The sequence below is a fragment of the Oreochromis niloticus genome, linkage group LG18 (assembly GCF_001858045.2).
Source record: "Oreochromis niloticus isolate F11D_XX linkage group LG18, O_niloticus_UMD_NMBU, whole genome shotgun sequence".
NCBI lineage: Eukaryota > Metazoa > Chordata > Actinopteri > Cichliformes > Cichlidae > Oreochromis > Oreochromis niloticus.
In genome coordinates this window covers 21,832,047-21,853,266 of record NC_031982.2, presented here as the reverse complement: position 1 = coordinate 21,853,266, position 21,220 = coordinate 21,832,047, and the positions used below count along the sequence as shown (strand labels likewise).

General features: G+C 39.5%; 1 long non-coding RNA gene across 2 annotated transcripts in view; it reads left to right on the top strand.

Moving 5' to 3' along the window:
* The window catches only part of LOC102080375 (uncharacterized), a 29,452-nt gene extending 8,719 nt beyond the window's left edge, over positions 1–20,733 (top strand). For both annotated transcript variants that reach the window (XR_003214999.1, XR_270067.4), the window contains exons 3-4: positions 11,753–19,775; positions 19,889–20,733. This is a non-coding gene — a long non-coding RNA (uncharacterized LOC102080375). The remainder of the gene's footprint in view (positions 1–11,752; positions 19,776–19,888) is intronic.
* Positions 20,734–21,220: the final 487 nt, after the last annotated feature.

Below are 21,220 nucleotides of genomic sequence, written 5' to 3'. Positions count from 1 at the left end.
TAGTTGTCAAACAGCTAACAGATCATCTGCAGAGTGTTACGGGTCCGAAATTGAGGATGAGAGTAAAACAATGATGGTCCAGAAGAGGTCAATCAAACAATTGATTTTAATGAATGCACGCAGCGTGGAGAGGTGTAAACTGCAAAACAGTTGTACATCTCTACCCAAAATACACTCTAGATTGCTTTTATAACATCAGGGTATTGTAACGCCCCTTCTTGCGTTTACAAGCACATAATTTGCATGTACAGAACATTCATGTATTTTAAGAATTAACTGCAACATAGAGGTTCCTCTTTCTGGCATCCTCTTAAGAATATGGTGATGATCTAAGGCCTTTGAGGTCACCATGGGCTGGACATCCTTCTGTCACCTGTAACTAAGCAAACTCAAATACCACAAGAAGCTGAATACATTCAGGCCTTTGCTCAGCTACTATTTTACTGTAACAATATACTCAGCATATGAGTTATGATATATATATATATTTAACTCAATCATTTTAAAGTAGTTATAACTGCACCTGTAATAAACATGTTAATATTTGATTATGATAACCCCTATAATATAAATTATACCATAATGCCAGCAGCTTCAATAAACACTTTGATGAAATGATAATTAATGCAATGATAAGATGATGGTTATGTAAAATAATCCCTATAATTCTACAATTCCCCCTTTTGACGTCTTCCAAAGACGTCACTACACCATTCCCAGGTCCACTACCTTCGCTCTGACCCTCTCTAGCCGCCCCCTGACTCAGCAAATCAGACAACAACCTCATGTCCTCTAGGTGGTCCAGCAATAAAACACCAGCTCCCACTTGAAAACACTTCATGCTTAAGTGGTCTCTGCTCCTTTTCTGGGTCCCTCTCTAGTGGAAATCTTCTCCTGTAAGGGATAGAAAACAAACAACCTTTCTCTGCTACACCTTACTAACTTACTGTGTTCATCTCAGGTTCCTGTCATTATTCAAAGTTGGTTCACAATATCATATCAGGCCAAATCACAAACCCTATTGCCACGTCTACTTTGTTAAGCTCTTCAGCTAGACTCTGTACCGGTTTGCCAATCTGTGTGTACATGTCTCTACACTTTTAATGTCTAAATGCACATCTGGATGTATGTGCACTTGTGTGTCTATCTGCATCTATGAGTCAATGATTTGTCAGATATAAGGCGTTAATGTGAGAAATGTTTCCTGACTATTAACTCCTGATACTCAAGGAACTTTCCTGTTTGCCGAACTTCCTAGGTTTGGCCTTTTACACTTTTACTAAAGAAATTTTAACAAAGCCCAAAAAGATTTTTATTTTGCTCCTGTGCTTGACAGGTTAAGCGAAGTTGTTTTTTGTTTTGTTTTGAAATTTTTCTCTTCTGTGTGTGTGTGTGTACATAAGTAAGAATATGATAATCAACATAAGATCCCTGGTTTGCAAATGATTTTCTGCCCCCGCTGCAGGGCAACATCATGTGGTGGTGAGTCTATGTTGGCTAGTTTAATGCAAATATGTAACAGTTGCTTCATTACATTGCCCACTCAGAGTTGCGCAGTTTCAAAGTATGTGGAGAATTCAATACACATTTCTTGGCTAATTATTTTCCCAATAAAAGTGAAATCAAACATTACATTTGATTTTACTTATGTATTATCCTGTTCTGGGCTCTATCCATTATATTAACTTTATTTAATCTCAATACTCTTTATGTGTGTGAGCAACGCTTTTAGTCTTATTAAACACAACCCAAGTAAAATGCACACCATCCCCATGTCAGCCTAAATCTCCGCTAAAAAGCACACTTCAAAGTTTTCTATCTGGATTTACGCCTCTTTTGGCCTCAAGCATATACATAACATGCCAAGGTTACTGTTAATGCCCGTTAGACAAGTTTCCATTATCTACAACATTTTGTTTCACCCGGCTCACCTTCACACATTTCCTGTTCGCTTATTGCATATTTATCTTTAACACCTTTTACCTCCGGAGTTGCTAAGCAGAAACAAAGCAACCTGTGGTCCACCTTTACCCTGTAAAATAAACCCCTGTTATGATTGTGTCTGTAAGCATGTTTTGCATTCATTCATTACACTCCCCGCCATTCCTGCAAGTTAGGAGCTGTAAAGTTGAAAGCTGCATCAAGTCCAGGCCTTTGGCCTGGCCTATATTTAAATCATGTGTGTTTGTAAGCGTGCATGCAATTCACCTGCTATGTTCTCATCTTCCCTCAACATGTATCACCTGGACACTCTCACCAGTGAAGCTTAAAACCCTCTTGGATAGAACATCAACTCTAAACAAGCACAGTTATGCATTGTGTATAAAATTAACTCAACCTCATGCTAACCTACATAAGTACCTGTCTTAAGAGAGACCTCTGCACAGCTCAGACGCCAGTTGCAAGAGCTCTCTAACATTAGAATCATCAGCTGTGACTTATATAGTGTTATTTCGGTACTTTATACTTCACACATTTTTGAACGTTGTTTATATGGGGAGTTCCTCTTTTTATGTCTATATTTATTAATATGCCTTGTGCACTAAAGCTTCCTGTTTTTCAGTCTGGCTGAGCACTCGTTTGTGAGTATAAACTGGCCTCTACAAGCCTTCATTAGCAGATACACATTACAAATACTTCATATATACAGAGAAAAACCCAATAATCCACATTTCACTATTTTGTTCTTTGGTTCAGATTTGGATTCTGTATTGTTCTTTATTTCTTATTCTTTATATTTACATTGTTTTTTGCTAGTCTTGGTTTATTATTGTCTGTTTGGGAGCTGACATAGTCTCTATAAATAAGCTTCTTTTGGTGGGGTAGCATCAGGAGAGAAGCTCCAGAGAGGCATCTTCCATGTTAAACACTAAAATATAACAAAAGAGATCTCCTCAACGTGTTGTATATTTTTAATATTTCCTTATTATTTTGTCATAAATAAATCAACCAAATAACTTAAGCTGTGTGACAGCACCTTGCGTCTACGCCAGGCTGTGAACTGCCCTGAAGCTACACCCCCTTTCACCCCATTTACTTTCTCAATCTTAGTTTAAACTATTCCTGACCTTCTCCTTCTCTCGTCTGATCGTCTCAAGCACGTCCTGTACCAAATTTACTTCCTCTTTTCAAGTCCCACATTTAATTACAAGCTCAAACAGATTTGCCCTATATTGCTGTCTCGACGTGTTTCCTGTCAACTTAACAGAGTTATTCTCAGAACTCAGAGCTTTCTAAGTCTGTATATTCTACAAGAGAGCAAGTCGGTAAACAAGTTTATCCTCACAAAGGTTATTAGATAAAGGTCACGTAGAAATTTGCTTAGTAACCCTAAAACAGCACATTTCATGTAGCTAATCGCATATATTAACACCCCCCTTTTTGTGACACATCTCATGTGTTACAAACTCAAAATCCTTCACTCAAGCTTAGGGAATTAAAAGAAAAGTTTAGTCCTATCATATTATGTATAAATGCTCCGGCCCTTCAAACCTGTATTTAAGGAATGAAATCAAATTAATCATCATGTCAAATCTTTTCTTGGCTCCATCCACAGCCTGCATCCTTGAAACGTCCTAGAAACAAAAACCTGTGTGTTAACCAGAACATCACCTTTTATACTCAGTTTCTCCACTTCATCCAACCTGTAATATAAAAAAGTTAAAACAGAACAATTATCAGTCATATGTCCAACCTTAGTCCAGTCTTTTGTCAGTGTCCAGTCGGTCCAACCTATGGTCTGCCTCGTCCGTCCATTCACCTGTCCATTCCCACACATTCACTCACACGCATTACCATCAGGTATTGCTGACAGTGGAGACTATCTCGCAAATATTCAGTCTTCACTCTCAGCAACATCAACTCATTTATTTGTTTTACTTTGTTTTAAGAAAATAGTTCTTTCTGCTTTTAGACTGGATTGGGTCGCGGCAATCCTTTTACTTTGTCAGCGCTGTTATCCACTCTTTTGCAGGCCTGCTTAGAACAAAAATGAGAAAAAAGAGAGCTGAGTATTAGCTCATCAAAGTACAAAACAAAATCACCTGACAGGTTTTCTTTATAAGTGCACTGTTACAAAACCCCTTAAACATGTCCATGTTTATTAACACTCCCTCTTTAAAAATAAAACAACAACCTCAAAAATCTTCAACAATCTTAAATTTCACCCATAGACCACACCCAAAACGTAAAAAAGCTACACCGTTTTGTACACGAGATCCCCCTTTAAGCACTTTACCAAACTCACATTCAACCTTAACATATAAGCACGTTCTCACAATATGTCAACACTAATTTATAAACCTCTTAATCAAATTTGCACCTCTGAACAATCTACCCCTCCTTTAAGGCCTCAATCACACACACACAGCAACCTCCTCTGTCCACATTCACACGAGCTCTCAAACTTTTTCCATACTCAGCCATCTCTCAACAATTTAACTTGGCAAAAGAAATACATGTTTAAACTTTATCACATTATTGAATTATTTTCATTTTCTTTCTATACTAATCACTTGTTTTGATCAATCAGTGCAAGAGCACTCCTGAGTCACTCTTATAGACACTTTTCTTTGTTTTTCCATCTATTTTATGAACCATTCACACCATTCTCTCACTCATACAAGCAGCAAGCAGATCTTCATTGCATATGCTTATGTTCTTAGCCAGGTTTTTAATCAATATCTGTTCATTAAGCTTCAGGAGCTTGTCTTTATAAGGTTAATGCATTTTCTGTTTGTGTGTGTATGGGTATATGTTATTTTGCATCTATGACCTCACAGTCTCCCAGACTTCTTCCCAACTCTCCAGTTAAGCAGTCAGTTTTCTTTTTCCCCGAGTTACTAACCCACATTTTGATTTCCCACCTTAAATTACCGCCCTCCTGGTCTTCAGCCAGGAGCTGGGGCTTGCTTTTCAGGTTCCTGGACACATCCTGCTGTGAACAATTCAACCAGAAACTTGCCTTAACTTATCCATAGATGTTAACCTCTAACTTTCTTCCGACTGCTGCTGTGGAGAGCCGGTCCAAGTCTGCTTTACTCCTGAAAATAACAAAACTAAGACATTTTCATTATTATCACCAGTGGTTGAATAACCCATTTCTCTGTCTCTGGTCAGAAACACCAATTATGCCAGGCATGTAAGCGTGTTCTTCCCTGCATTTTATGTTAATTGGGTGTAAACTGCTTCTTCATTAAATTAATTCATTGAGTTTCTCATTGCATTTCTATGTATTCATGTTAATGTACACTACGTGTAAGCTGTTTCTTCATTGCATCCTATATATTCATATTTAATTTATGCATTTCACCACTGAGCTTTAGATTCAAACTATCTCACTTCTGATTCATTTCAAAAATAATCTCACGTGTAACAATTTGTATGTGTGTTTTCTATTCATTAAGGTAATGACAATTATTTCTTTCATTATTCTTACCTTTTCTAATGTTTACCTCTTTGTTATGCTATGGTGGACATCCCTAAACGATTCATGAGTTCAGGTTTCAATTTTCAATCCAATCATCTCCTATCTTCTCGCAGTCAAACTCGTCCAGCTTCATCTCTCACTGGTCCTCTCTGCACAATGTCCTGTTCGGGCTTCAAAGCTCCAGCAAACACAGTCTCAACTCAGCTGTTGTCTTCTTCTCTGTTTCTTTACAGTCTTTCTTTCAGATTAAGTCCCAGCATGGCAAAATATCACTCAATGTCCAGTGCTCTTCCACAATTCTTTATCCCACTGTTCAACTGCCCAGCCTGTATTTTCACAGTACATGTTACATTACTCTTACATGCTGCTGCTGGTCGTCAGTCGTCATCAGTGTTACTGGATCAGTGGCACTGTCGTTTGCCTGCTGTATTCAAGTCCACGATGTTCTATCGGTCTTCATCAGGCGATTAACTGTCCTTTGAACTTCTTCTCCGCTTCAGGGACAAAGTGAGAGATCCAGCCGCACAATTTCGAGCCAAAAACTGGCTTATTCTCCCAATTCTTTTAATCTACTTTTCTGCTGCTGAACTCAAGGTTGCAAAGTTGAAAGACGCCCACCTGTATTGACACACTAAACCATATAATTAGTATTATATTCATTTTTTCTTAAAGGCTTCATTTGCTTCATGTGCCTAGAGTTAAATCTCTCTCTCTGTGTTCTTTCTGTACACACTCAGTTCCCATATATGGGCATGCACAGTTCCTGTTCCTCAAACTAATCTAACTCCTTTGTTTTTTTTTTGTTTTCTTGAATTAAAAACACTTTCAAACTTTAGCACATCCTACTTTTCATCACACAAGAAATATATTTCACACTCCTTTATTCCATACACACCTTTTAAATGCTCTAACCTCTTTCAGACGCCATAAATCGTCTCACACGCACTGCCTTTCTCTCTCTCAGACTTCCCCTTTTCACTTACTCAGACAAATCACCCAGTCACTCAAATCAAATACTGACAGCATTCACACAGTTAAAATCACACAAAATACGCTTTCATACGAGTATTTTGGACATGCCTTCCATGATCAGAAAGAGCAAGTCAAAAGAAAAAAGAAAAAGAAAACTGAAACCTCTCATAACATCCCTGAAGGTCAAATATCTTCATAGACCCAAAAGTAAGCATATTATTTCCCTAGTCAAAAGTCAAACCGTTACTCACAGTAATTTTAATCTCACAGCCTTTGTGTTTTGAAACTAAAAAGAGGAAGGAACAGCGCCCAATTTAAACTGCGCATGTTGTCACTCAACAACACACACAGAAAATGTAACTGTATATATTATCTCAAACTGAAACAAAACCCATCTAAAAATCCTAAAACATCTTACTTCGACACCCCAAAACACACATCGCTTACAGACATCTTTATTAATTAAATTATCTCAAATTCAATTTCAGTTCTCAGAACCCAGGTAACGGTCTTAAGTATCAACAGTTTATGTATCCTATCTCAAAACCCCTCAAAAAGTCATACAGTCATGGCAAGAAATAAAACTTTACTTACATATTGTAATAAACAAAACCAGCATCTTAAGTACATGCACCAGCAATGTCTAGCAGTCCCTATTAACTTCCTCATACTCTATTGACCTCTCAGCTGCCTTATTTGCATTCTCACACACACACACACAGTCTAAAAATAATACCAGCCTGACTCACAGACTCAGACAAGTCTCTTAATATATTTACACAGACGTCCTATGATTACAACTGCCCAGATTTTAGGCTTCTCATTCCAAAACCTACACAATTTAGACAATTTTTAAATTAACCCTCCAAGGGACAAACTCCCTGAGTTTTTTGTGATCAATTTAACCAGTCTCGGCCCCGGACCGTGGTCAAATATCTAAAACCCTACACAATTTAAAAGCGTCAACCAACTCAACCCCTGCCGAAAAGCTCTGTTTGGGGACATTTCACATCCCAGGCTTCCCCGAAGTTTTAAGTTAAAAGTTACACGCCCGAAACCCGGTTTCTACTGACCAAAAAAGTGCAAACCACCGCCCCGGACGGCAAACTGACCCAGTCAGTGGCTATTTTGGAGTGTCGTAGTTCTCCACACTTGCCAAGTGAACTATCCCTCCCCGAGGAAGATGTCGATCGTCACCGACAAATTGGAAGCGTCACCTTCCGACAAAAATGCACTTGTTAGACTCCCAGAGTCCCGCTCTATACAATTTAATTATTTTGAAGACACCCCAAAACTCACAAACCCACCATATCGGTGTCCAAGCCCGGCTTTATATTCAATTATAACTGTATGACCATATACAGATTTCAAATGACCTATATCCTAAATTCAGTAGTCCAACTACTTTAACTTGTCCTTTTCCTATTTCCGTTACTTTTACCTATTCCTATTCAGTAGTCCAACTACTTTAAATTCTCTTTCCTTAGCAGTCCAACTGCATTTCCTTTAATCAGTACTGTCACTTAACCTTACGTTATCATTACTTCAACTTCAATTCTCATGAGATTTTCACCAAAACCAAAACAGACCTTTACCAGTAATTTTCAGTGAGTAGACTTTCAATTTTGTCAGAACCAATTCAGCACTGTTTGGAAATAATTCAACAGGTAGTGCCTTACCTTTGAATAAGCCGGCTTATGTCCACTCACTTCGACCACTGACTCGTGTCTGCCTGTTTGAGCACCTTGGACCCTCTCAGTCTCAAGCTCCAACTTTTCTCCCTCAACCCTCGGCCAATGCACCAAATGTTACGGGTCCGAAATTGAGGATGAGAGTAAAACAATGATGGTCCAGAAGAGGTCAATCAAACAATTGATTTTAATGAATGCACGCAGCGTGGAGAGGTGTAAACTGCAAAACAGTTGTACATCTCTACCCAAAATACACTCTAGATTGCTTTTATAACATCAGGGTATTGTAACGCCCCTTCTTGCGTTTACAAGCACATAATTTGCATGTACAGAACATTCATGTATTTTAAGAATTAACTGCAACATAGAGGTTCCTCTTTCTGGCATCCTCTTAAGAATATGGTGATGATCTAAGGCCTTTGAGGTCACCATGGGCTGGACATCCTTCTGTCACCTGTAACTAAGCAAACTCAAATACCACAAGAAGCTGAATACATTCAGGCCTTTGCTCAGCTACTATTTTACTGTAACAATATACTCAGCATATGAGTTATGATATATATATATATTTAACTCAATCATTTTAAAGTAGTTATAACTGCACCTGTAATAAACATGTTAATATTTGATTATGATAACCCCTATAATATAAATTATACCATAATGCCAGCAGCTTCAATAAACACTTTGATGAAATGATAATTAATGCAATGATAAGATGATGGTTATGTAAAATAATCCCTATAATTCTACAAGAGGAATGGCTTATTTGAAGAGTTTCAGTCAGGCTTCAGAGCTCATCACAGCACAGAAACAGCTTTAGCGAAGGTTACAAATGATCTTCTTATGGCCTCTGACAGTGGACTCATCTCTGTGCTTATCCTGCTAGACCTCAGTGCAGCGTTCAATACTGTTGACCATAATATCCTATTAGAGCGATTAGAACATGCTGTAGGTATTACAGGTACTGCGCTGCAGTGGTTTGTATCATGTCTATCTAATAGACTTCAATTTGTACATGTAAATGGAGAGTCCTCTTCACACACTAAGGTCAGTTATGGTGTTCCACAGGGTTCAGTGCTAGGACCAATTCTGTTTACATTATACATGCTTCCCTTAGGCAGCATCATTAGAAGACATAGTATACATTTTCACTGCTATGCAGATGACACGCAGCTCTATCTATCCATGAAGCCAGATAACACACACCATCTAGTTAAACTTTCTGCTTCTTAATTCAGATAAAACTGAGGTTATTGTACTCGGCCCTGAAAATCTTAGAAATATGGTATCTAACCAGATTCTTACTCTGGATGGCATTACCTTGGCCTCCAGTAACACTGTGAGGAACCTTGGAGTCATTTTTGACCAGGACATGTCCTTCAACGCACATATTAAACAAATATGTAAGACTGCTTTCTTCCATTTGCGCAACATCTCTAAAGTTAGAAATATCCTGTCTCTTAGTGATGCTGAAAAACTAGTTCATGCATTTATTACTTCCAGGCTGGACTACTGTAATTCATTATTATCAGGATGTACTAAAAACTCTCTGAAAAGCCTTCAGTTAATCCAAAATACTGCAGCAAGAGTCCTGACAGGGACTAGAAAGAGAGTGTATATTTCTCTTGTTTTGGCTTCCCTTCATTGGCTTCCTGTTAAATCTGGAATTGAATTCAAAATCCTGCTCCTCACATACAAGGTCTTAAATAATCAGGCCCCATCTTATCTTAATGACCTTGTAGTACCATATCACCCTATTAGAGCACTTCGCTCTCGCTCTGCAGGCTTACTTGTTGTTCCTAGAGTATTTAAAAGTAGAATGGGAGGCAGAGCCTTCAGTTTTCAGGCCCCTCTTCTGTGGAACCAGCTTCCAGTTTGGATTCAGGAGACAGACACCATCTCTACTTTTAAGCTTAAACTTAAAACTTTCCTTTTTGTTAAAGCATTTAGGGCTTAGTTATGCTGCAATAGGCATAGGCTGCTGGGGGACTCCCATGATGCATTGAGTTTTTCCTTTCCAGTCACCTTTCTCACTCACTATGTGTTAATAGACCTCTCTGCATTGAATCATATCTGCTATTAATCTCTGTCTCTCTTCCACAGCATGTCTTTATTCTTTTTTCCTTCTCTCACCCCAATCGGTCACAGCAGATGGCCGCCCCTCCCTGAGCCTGGTTCTGCCGGAGGTTTCTTCCTGTTAAAAGGGAGTTTTTCCTTCCCACTGTCACCAAAGTGCTTGCTCATAGGGGGTCATATGATTGTTGGGGTTTTCTCTGTATCTATTATTACAGGATATACTGTACAATATAAAGCACCTTGAGGTGACTTTTGTTGTGATTTGGCGTTATATAAATAAAATTGAATTGAAATGAATTGAATGCCACAAGTTGACAGGGAAGCTTTTGTTTTGGGGGTGCTTTAAATGTAAAATGAAAGCAATTTACAAAAAGGATTTGAAATGATGAGTTTATTTCTTTCTTTAAAAGAAGAAAAAACGCTCCTGCTAATTCAACAGATGCCCACAACATGTGGTAAAAGACTTCTGGGCTTAAATCGAGTTAAATGAAGATGAAAATTTAATTTTTTGTATGTTGTTTCTGTTTAGCTGCATTCAAATTATTTTATTTGAATACATATATTACAAGGAGAGCAGAGAGGTAATTCAAAAGCTGGGACCCAGCATGAGTCACTGGCTGCAACTGTCGCCCGCTATTATTTTTTTATTTAATTTTTTCAAAAATGACCTCTGACAAGAAAGCCTAATTTCTGCTGTTCAATACCATTGAAACTGAAACGTTTACAAATTAAGGGGGTTGGGGGTCATTTCCTGAGGGACATGTAAGGTGGTAACATAAACAGGGATATGTGGTCCAACTGACCCAGGCGGGTGATGGGAAAGGCTCTGTAGTAGCTCTGTTTAATGTTGGAGCAGACTTTATCCTTTTCCCAGATGTAGCACAGTTTACATGCAGGTGGAATTTGGGGAACGCTACTTTTAAGTTCAAAGATTAAAGACGTCAGCTTTAATGTGTGCTGCTTCTTATTAAGCTTTCTTATTCAGGTGGGTGCGAATGGCATTATGTAGAAGGCTATGGGCTGAGTTACATTTGGCATTGGAAGCTATATCTAGTGCCGTGGTCAGAATAGCTTGAATCTCATGGGGAAGAAAAATCTCACAAACTCTAAGTCTGGAGAGCAGTGATTGTCCACAGTCGTAGTATTATTTGCCCATTTTTCATTAATATAAAGGCAAAGACCCCCACCTTGTTGTTGTTTCTATGAGTTCTGGTTTCTGTCTTGACAACTGCATTGGGTTTTGCTGGGTAAATCCAAAACTCTGCAGCAGTCCCCAGTGAGTCTATTATCTTCCAGCTGTACCCTCAGCTCATCCATTTTGTTCATAATAGTCTGGCGTTTGTGAGGAAAAGGCTAGGCAGCATAGGTTTGTGGAGTGTTTTCTTTACCCTCACCACCTTGGCAGGCTCGTTTCTGTTTCCTGTATCACTGCCTCTGCCTTCTATCCCAAATGATCCCAGGATCCTGACTTGGGAGATGACCTAAAGCAGCACTTGAGTGACTTTTTGCCTAAATGCTCTGGCACTGACTTGGGGTAGTCTGTGATCATTAAGTTGTTCTTTCTTTTCTTTTTTTCTTCTAGTAAACAAACACCAAACCATCACAAATGGGTAATCAATTACCAAAGGAGAGTAACATGGGAAGCCGCCTGAGATGCTGCAAATGTTTTAAAGTCTTGCCTCCATGCAAATCATTTGAAGACTTATACCAAAGTACTATTTATGGGCGACACATGCATGTGTTCAATGGAGGTGAATACTACAGACCAGTTGGTGACAATGAATTGTATGAATGTGAATATTGCTTTAACAAGCCAATCAGAGATCAAGAGGAAATGACAAGAGAAGAGGAGAGGAAGAGAAGAGAGGAGCAGAGGAGAAGAGAAGAGGAAAGGAAGAGAAGGGAGGAGGAGAGGAGAAGAGAAGAGGAGAGAAGAAGAGAGGAGGAGAAGAGAAGAGAAGAGGAAAGGAAGAGAATAGAGGAGGAGAAGAGAAGAGAAGAGGAGCAACAGAAAGAAAAACTGAATCAAAGACTAAAAGAATCTCACCAACAAGCTAAAGAGCAGCTTGAGAAACAACAGAGTGGCCACATCTCAGATGAATGTGAGTCTAAGCGAGATGTTCTAATAGAGCATCTGGATGAGTTTGAAGCTATCTATGAATCAGGTAGTGACAGCGATGAGCTTCTTGAAATCCTCTCAGTGAAATGCAGTCTTCCACATTCAAATATCAGTCTGAGTCAGCTCACAGCTGATCAGCTCAGTGAGATCCTTTCAGTCCTGGACAAACTTCTGTTTGATGAGTGGATTCGTGCTGCTCCATCCATCAGCACTCTGCAGCACACTCAGGTGTTCATCACAGAGCTCTGTGCTCTGTGTCTGGAAATATCTGAAGGAGTTTCCCTACAAACCATCTGCAATCATATGCAGTCCTATTTGGGATCCATCAGCCAATCAGCATGTGGTGTTTTTGAGAGTTTCCTCTTGACTCAAGCCCTGTATCTGAACCTGATGCACTTTTTCCGTGACGATAGCAGATTTAATAATGATGCTGTCCTCATAGCCAAACAATGGGCAGAATATGAGATTTCCACTGAGAACCTCTTTATAATTGAATTCCTGAGCACCCTCACATCATCACTGCAAAGTGCAGTTGGAAGAGCCTCTGTGTTCACTTTAAAGATGGAAATCCAATGTTTAAAGCTTCTCTTATCCACACTCACAGATCTAAATGGAAAAGAAGCCCACTCAGAATCCACTGAAATGCTCCTCAAACTTGTACAAAGAAACCAATGGACTCCAATGGAAGCAGTCACACTGCTTAAAGCACTGTCACAGAAATATGCAGATGATGATTCCATAACTGAAATCCTTACCTTGGTACAAGTGTATGACATACCACCAGACTGGATAGATGACTGTGGGCGCTCTCTAATCCAGCTCCTTGAATCTGCTGCTCCTGAGAGATTTTGTCAGGATTTCCAAAAGACTCTAAGAGGAAACGATGAGAGCAGTGTAACTGCAGTTTTAGCAGAAGTAAAGATGTTGTGGAATTTGAATGACTCTGCCATTGATATGATAAAAAACATTAACACTGGTGTCCTGAAATATACAGAAAATGTACCAAAAGAGGAACTTTTTATGAAAGATTCATTTAAATGTGAATCTTTGAATTCAGACAACAAACAGAAGTGTCTGTGTCAGCTCTGCAAAGCAGTGTTCAACATAAAAGGCTGGTGGCCCACAGTGAGGCAGGTGGTGCGGTGGTGTGGACTGGTGCTGACTCAGAAAAGTGGAGTGGTACAACTGGTTGGTGTGGAAGAAGACCCATGTGTTACAGCCATGTTTGCAGCCATGCAAGTCTGCATGGGAAACAAACTGGACATTGTGCTGAGCTCTGATGTTCACTCAGAGGAGCAAACAAAGGAGTGGTCTGACTTCTACAAGCACCTTGACATTTCACTCAACACAAACATGAAGAAGACTGATCCATCATTCCAGGATGTCTATGAAGCTGACATTGTTTATGGTACAATGGATGATTTTGTGTCTGATTACTTTAGACAAGGCATAGAGACGATGGAAACAGGGAACCCACAGTTAAATCGTGGATTCATCATTGAAAAACAAAGTCTCAGTGCTTTGCATGCTCTGGAACTTTCAAGACTCAAAGACGATGACTCCCTGGTGTTTGCTGCAGAGGTCCTGCAGAACCTCATGAGTAAATTTCACAGTGAAGATGTGGAACTGAGACATATGTTTATTAAGGCCCTTTTTCAGGTCCTCCATTGTAACCTAAAAGAAGATACAATTACTGACACAAAAATCATCACCATCTCAAAGAAAATCACAGGGAAGGAATTGCTTTCTAATGAGATCTTTATTTTGACATTTCTTGAAAATCTCTTGCAAGTGTTTGCTAGAGAAACAGAAGCTGTTAAAAACATGACAGATCCTGCGGGCAAATGGTGTTTAGAGAGCTTATTTGCCTGTGTGGAACAATTCCAAGACTTAGACAAAGAAACCAAAGAAGTCTTCAAGATGGTTTCAAATCTTGGAAAAAAAGCACTTTGGTCACCAGTAGAGGCCTTAAACCTTCTTGGTGCATTAACTCACAACCACCATGACAGCGGCTGTATTTCCATCTTGAAGATTTTACATTTGATGGAAACATACCAGGTTTCCTCCAATTGGACAGATGAAAACAATAAATCTCTCATTGAGCTCATACATTCATGCACAACTCAGATTCTGATCCAGCATCTAGAAAAGAGCCTCAGAGGTGAGAAAACTAAAAGGATTGACAACCTTTTTTATGAAATACGGCAGATGAAAGAAATTGTTGAGCAAACACTGAGTAAATCATACAACATAGTAACTCATGTAACAAACCTAATCAAAACTGGTGAAATTAAAAAACACACAGACATAGAGCGAGCTAGGACTCTGAGTCACAGCATGGAGGTTGGGGATTTACAGGAGATCCTTGCAGTCTTATGCAATGCTGTACACCTCCACAAAGCAGAAAGGAAGTGGTTTCCCAGGACAACTCAGATGATAAGCTGGTGCCTGTTGGCCCTGTCTGACACTGGGAAGCTCCTGGAGATGGGAACTGGAGAAGGGAAGTCTTGTGTCATAGCGATGTTTGCAGTGCTGCGTGTGCTTAGAGGTGAAAAGGTGGATGTAGTGTCCAGCTCCTCTGTGTTATGTCAAAGAGATGCTGAAGAATGGGCCAAATTTTACAAATACTTTGGCATTACAGTCGACACAAACACAAATAAAAATGAGGATAAAGATCGGAAAGAATGCTATCAGAAGGACGTGGTCTATGGAACCATTGAAGCCTTTGCTGCTGATCACCTTCGCCAAATATTTGAGATGAAGGATGTGAGGGCTGATCGTAACTTTCAGTGCATCATTATCGATGAAGTGGACTCACTGCTGCTAGATCAAGGAGTGCAGCTGACATACCTGTCCAGCCCCATGGTGTCCATGCAGCACCTGAACATTATTCCCACCATGATCTGGAGCCACGTCAGTCAGTATGGCTTCCTATCTACAGGACACCAGACATTTGTACGAGGTCCTCCTGCTTCATTCTTCAAGGCTATCTATGACTCAATGAACACAGAAGACACTGAAATTAATGATCCAATGGACATTTTAAGTATTGCTGAAGAATCCAACATTGTGTCAAAAGGATTTACAGAAGATATCTCCAAGAGTGAAAAGGATGAACTTCTCAGTAAACTGAAAACAGTGAGTCAGGATGCTATGGTTGACTTTTTCAAAGAAATTGAGGACTATGTTCCTTACGGCTTTACTGTTTACACACTAGATGACAAAGGACTGCTCTGTCTTCAAAAGTGCAGTCCATACAATGACCGGGACATCCCAGAGCTTTCATTTCTTGTCTTGGAGGAAGGATTGTGTTGTCCTCTCTATGAGTCAGAAGAAGTTCTCATCAAGCCCATTGCAGAATTGATCTCTGAGAGGATTCAGTACACCCCATGTGAAAACAATAAAGATAAAATCAGCATTCCTGGATTCTTGAAGACTCTGGTGGAGAAGAAAGTCTCAGTGTGGGTTCAGAATGCCTTTCTGGCAATGTTACTGAAACAAGGACGAGAATATGTTGTAGAAAATGACAACGTCTGTCCAGTGGACTTCAGATCCACTGGTATTGTTGAACTGAATAAGAAATGGGGTGATGGTCTGCAGCAGTTTGTGGAGATTAAACACCAAGTCAAACTGAGCACAATTTCAACAGTGACAAACTACATTTCCAACATCTCCTTTTTTGAGAAATACCAGGGAAAAATATACGGAACAACAGGAACACTGGGGAGCAAAGCAGACATTCAGTTTTTGCAGGATCTATATCCAAATCTCTCTGTGTGCAAAATACCAACATTCAACAGAAAGAAGTTATTTGAGGTCAAAGGTACTCTGAAAAAAACAGCTGAAGAATGGAAATCTGAAATAAAACATGTGGTCACGGCTCAGATTTCCCCAAATTCATACAGAGAAGGAAGAGCAGCGTTGGTGATCTGTGAAACTATCAATACAGCCAAAGAGATCTGCGAAGAGCTGAAGAGCAGCATCCCAAGTAAAAAAGTGATTCTCTACTGCCGCAGTGACAGAGACAGTTTGAGTAAAATAGACAAGGAGCTGCTTCCTGGTGATGTCATTGTTGCCACAAACCTTGCCGGCCGTGGCACGGACATTAAAGTGTCCAGAGAGGTGAACAATAATGGAGGATTATTTGTGATCCTCTCCTTCCTTTCTGAAAATACGAGGGTGGAACTCCAGGCATTTGGACGAACTGCACGCAAAGGTAAACCTGGATCTGCTCAGATAATCATCTCCACTGAACACCTGCAGCCATCTTTCCACACAGTGTCCTCTCTGGAGGAAGCCAAGAGCACAAGGGACCGACTTGCAGCAGAAAAGATAAGTCACATGATGAACGATGTTGCTGAGATGAAACTGCGGGAGGACCTGTTTTCAGAATACTGTGAAACACTTCAACATATTTATAACACCACTGATGGAGACGAGGAAAGAGCTGTTGTTGACATGATGAATGAGTTTTGGGGGATTTGGCTCCAAACTAAATCAGAGGAAATTGATCAGTTGAAGAGAAATGAACTGCAAGAGAGTCTGAAAGCTGATTTGTCAAAGGCAAAAAGTCAGTCTGAAAGTAAGACTTCACCATGTTCCAGCATTTATCACTACATCAAGTTTGGAAATATTGCACTGGATGAAAAACAGTGGGATGCTGCAGCCATAATGTTTGAAAAAGCCATGAAACAAGATAAAAGCTGGGCAGCTGTAGCTTTTTACAATCATGCATACTGCACTATACAACAAAAGAAAGCAGATTACCTCACTAAGGCCATAGATGATCTAATGAAGGCACAGGAATCTCTGAAGTTTCTCAATGAGGAACTAATAGTCTGTCTTCAGTTTGTAAAAATGTCCTCTGCAGACTCAGCCAACAGCAACCCAACCAGCCTGGAAAAACAGTTATCAACCAGGTCTACAATGTATAGTTACTTTGATAAAAACATTACTGAGGCCATCCAAAAGTTAGAAGAAATAAGAGAGAAAGGCAGGAATCCAATTACCCAAAAATCTCCCATGTTCTCACTATTTTCAGATACTGATGAAGATCTCCAAGATGAAGCTTACAATCTCTACAGACGAGGTCTGAAATATGTGTTTTCTGTGAAAGAAAAGCCTCGTTTCTCATGGGAAGGTCTTCTGGTGTTCTTTCTTGGCGTTTTAAAGATTGTTGGAGGAGCACTGCTCACTGTATTTACATTTGGCACATTTGCTCTAGTTGGAATGGGACTCATTACTGAGGGAATATCAGACTGCATCACTGGCATTGAGGCCATGAGGACAGGAGAATTCAGCTGGAAGTCATGGGCTATAGACAAAGCCATTTCTATTGGTGTCTCTCTCATTGGGTTCGGAGTTGGAAAGCTGATATCAAAGGGCTTCAAATGTTTTAAAACCTTACTTAAATTTGGCAAACAGCTTAAGTCAATGCCAAAATTTCTCTCTAGACAAGCTAAAGATGGCCTCAGTGTTGTTTTAAAGGCAAATATGAAGAATGCCGTAAAATACACAGCTAAACAAATTGCAGAAGAACTCATCACCTTTGGACTGGGAAAGATAGAAGATAAAATACTTGAAAAAATATTAGAAGGAATCAAAAGCATAGTGAAAGAGACAACTGATCACGAAGTGAAATTAAAAATAGAAAAAGAGCCTCCATCTTCATTAGTAGACTTCATTATTCTTTCACAACTTGAGGACAAAAAACAACTTCATGACCTAAACAACGAGAGAAGAAAGAAAAAGCTGCTGGCCGTTTTCACAGAGTTAAGCAAAACTGCAATACAGCCATTCTATGCAGACCTCAGCTGGCAGAACAAACTGAATTCATCCCTCTTCACAGTGATTGAAAAAGCTAAATCACACACTGGAGGAAAAGCAAAAGCAATTCTGATAGGTATACAAAGTGTCCACATTGGCACACTGGCAGGAGAAGCCATCAGTGCAGTGGACAGCCTGTCAGACAAGTTCTTTTCAAATTTTCATGAACAGCTGAAAATATTTAAAGAAAAGCAACAAAAATCAGAGACTGTGAATATAAGTGATCTGTCTGCAGAAGACATTAAACTGTTGAAAGATTTCAAGCAGGATTTAGCCGGCACCATCAGTACTTTATTGGCTGATGCTTTGGTAGAAGTTTTCCACCAAAAGGTCTCCAGTCACATTTTTTCTATTGTTAAAGGCCAGGCAAATGGTGTTATTGGTAAATATGTGAGAAAGGGTTTAAAGAGTGACAGAACAGAGGAAAAGCTCAGAGCTGGACAGAACAACAGATACATTGCATACATGCCAAGAAAACTGAATTCTAAACACAAAGTTGAAGGAGAGGCAGGTCAACACTCACAATCACATGCTGAAAACATCAAGAACTCCACGACTGCAGGCAACATCCTTGATATCAGAGTCCTGTCAGAAGCCACTGGCACTAAAGTTGTCATCCTAACAGAGGACAGCAATGGAAGACTTACCAAAATGCAGGAGCTGAGCCCAGACACTCGACATGCCAATCAAACTGTGACCCTGATCTACAGACCAAAGAGTGACCAATACCCCAATAGCCATTATGATGTGCACATCAATAACCAGACAGTGAGCATAGACAACAAAGGCAAGAGCTGTCTGTTTTATGCTTTGGCACGTGGAATGAAACCACAAGCCAGCAAAGAAGAGATCACTTTGGAAGCAAATCGTCTTCGATCTGTGGAGGCCGATACTCTCCTCAGACACCCAGGCCAATGGGAGCCTTTCATCAAGCGGAAAGAATTAACTGAAACAATCAGGGGAGGGGACTGGTACATGTTAGAGGGAGCTGGAGCCAGAAAAGTCATAAAAGAAAGCAAAAAGTTACGCCAGGAAGAAGTTGGAAAAGTAAAAAAATACAAAGATTGGCAAACATATGCAAAAGAAAATAAAGGAATTGGAAAGTTCATCAATGCAGATCACCAGCCACCAGTCAGTAGTATATTGAAGGCCCATGAACAGAACCAGAATAGCAGATTAGCAAAGGCCATGCTTGAACTGGCAACAAACTCATCTACTGGGAACATTTCTGATGTGCACAAATATCATGGCCGTGAACTTCCAACAGTTTATGTGCCTGCAGAAGTACATCGTGAATTTCCCAGTACAAAATCACCAGCCTTCAGAGACCTTTTGACTAAAACCATAAGTAATGATGATGTTGTGGGTACTTTCAAGCTGACGATCCTTGGTTCAATGCCAAGATTCTGGTTGGATAGTAGCAGGAACTTCAAAAACTTTCAGAATACAAATATAAGCAAAAGCAGACTTAAAGATTTTGAAAACAGTTTTCCACACCACAGTGAAAAGATGGTAAATAAATGGTGTGACCAGCTTAAAAACAAAGGTGTTATGACAGATGACCATCTAACTACTATTAATAATTGGATCGCTAACCAGGGCTACAAAGATCAAAATGATCCACACAGGAAAGAAGTTGCCAACCTCCTCTGATGAAAAGGTAACATCAAATTTTACATCATATTATATGTGATTCATAATGAAAGGGATGGGAGGTACCTGCATGCATTGTGGTAAACATCTGACCAGAGGGGATTTCTGTTTTCTTTTCAGTTTGCAAGAGAAGAGAATGTGACTCTTACAAGCAAATGAAGTACAGTGAAAACCTGGAGATCTTCCACCTGCCTAATCATCATTATCAGATATCTCTGTGCCTTTGGTTTAATTTTAACTTAATTTTTGTACTTATCACAGAAAAAAAAAGAAAGTCCTAACTGCTTGTTGAGCCATTATAGCTTAATGTAGATTGCAAACTTAGGACAGGTTTTGTGTTTTGTTTTGTTTTTTATTTTGTTTTTTGTTGCGCACAAAGAGCTTACTAAAATGATGCAACAAAGTATTTCTTGTAGTACATTACTAATCACTCTGAAAGGCTTCTAAATCATCCACAAAGTACCTGAGTGCCCTCCAGTGTTCAAGAGACAAACTACACATGTGTCATATTAAGATTTAGCAACTTGATTTTCTTTTTTGTTGGTTGGAGCACAAGGTGACAGCTGGAGTGATTCTGCAGAGCCTGACTGTGAAAGGAGCTCTGGAAATAAAGAAACTGCTTGAGATGAATCACAGAAGCTACAGGAAAAAAAAACCTGCATGTAGTTCTCTGTCAGCAGCATCCCATTCGTTATCTTGCAAACGGTGTATAATTTTTGTTTAATTCAGTGTAACTATGATGGTGTTAGTGAGGGGGGGTTAACAGTGAAATTATAAAATATATTATTTCTATGGAAATGTTTTTACACAATAGTGGACAATAAAACTGCAGGGAAATGTACCAATATGATATTACATACTTTAAAAGTTTATCTAAATGTATTTAAAACATACTGGTGAAAACGGCCTATAAACATAATTGGCCACTGTTATGAACATTCTGAAATAAATAGAATTACACACAAGCTGGTTGTCTTTGTGAGTTTTTAATTTGTCTTTGCAAAGGGGTCAGAGCAACAATACAAATTTAATCAAGATTCAATCAACCAGGTTCAATCAAAGTCATCACTCTGTGTCATATGGAAACCATGTTGCTGTTTTTAGATGGAATAGGCACCGTTAGTGTGAAGCAACAGTTATAAGAAACAAATTTCAGATTTACGGAAAATTGGACCCAAACACAGGACTTCCTGATTACTCAGTTAAATTTTCAGTCTATTTCATTTCATTATTTATTTGTGTTCTATCCAGATCCTGGCTGTGGGTGGGATTCAGGGGCCTCTTCCTGTAATTGAATCTAATGGCATGCTAGTGGTTCCAGTCTCTCTCTGATCTCTGCCTTCACCCGGGGCGGGGTGGTGTTGTGTCAAAGCCCCCCAAAGCTGGCCTCCCCCACTCTCTCACTGGCCAATGTTAGGGCCTTCCTCTCTTTTAATTACTATATTGGCCATA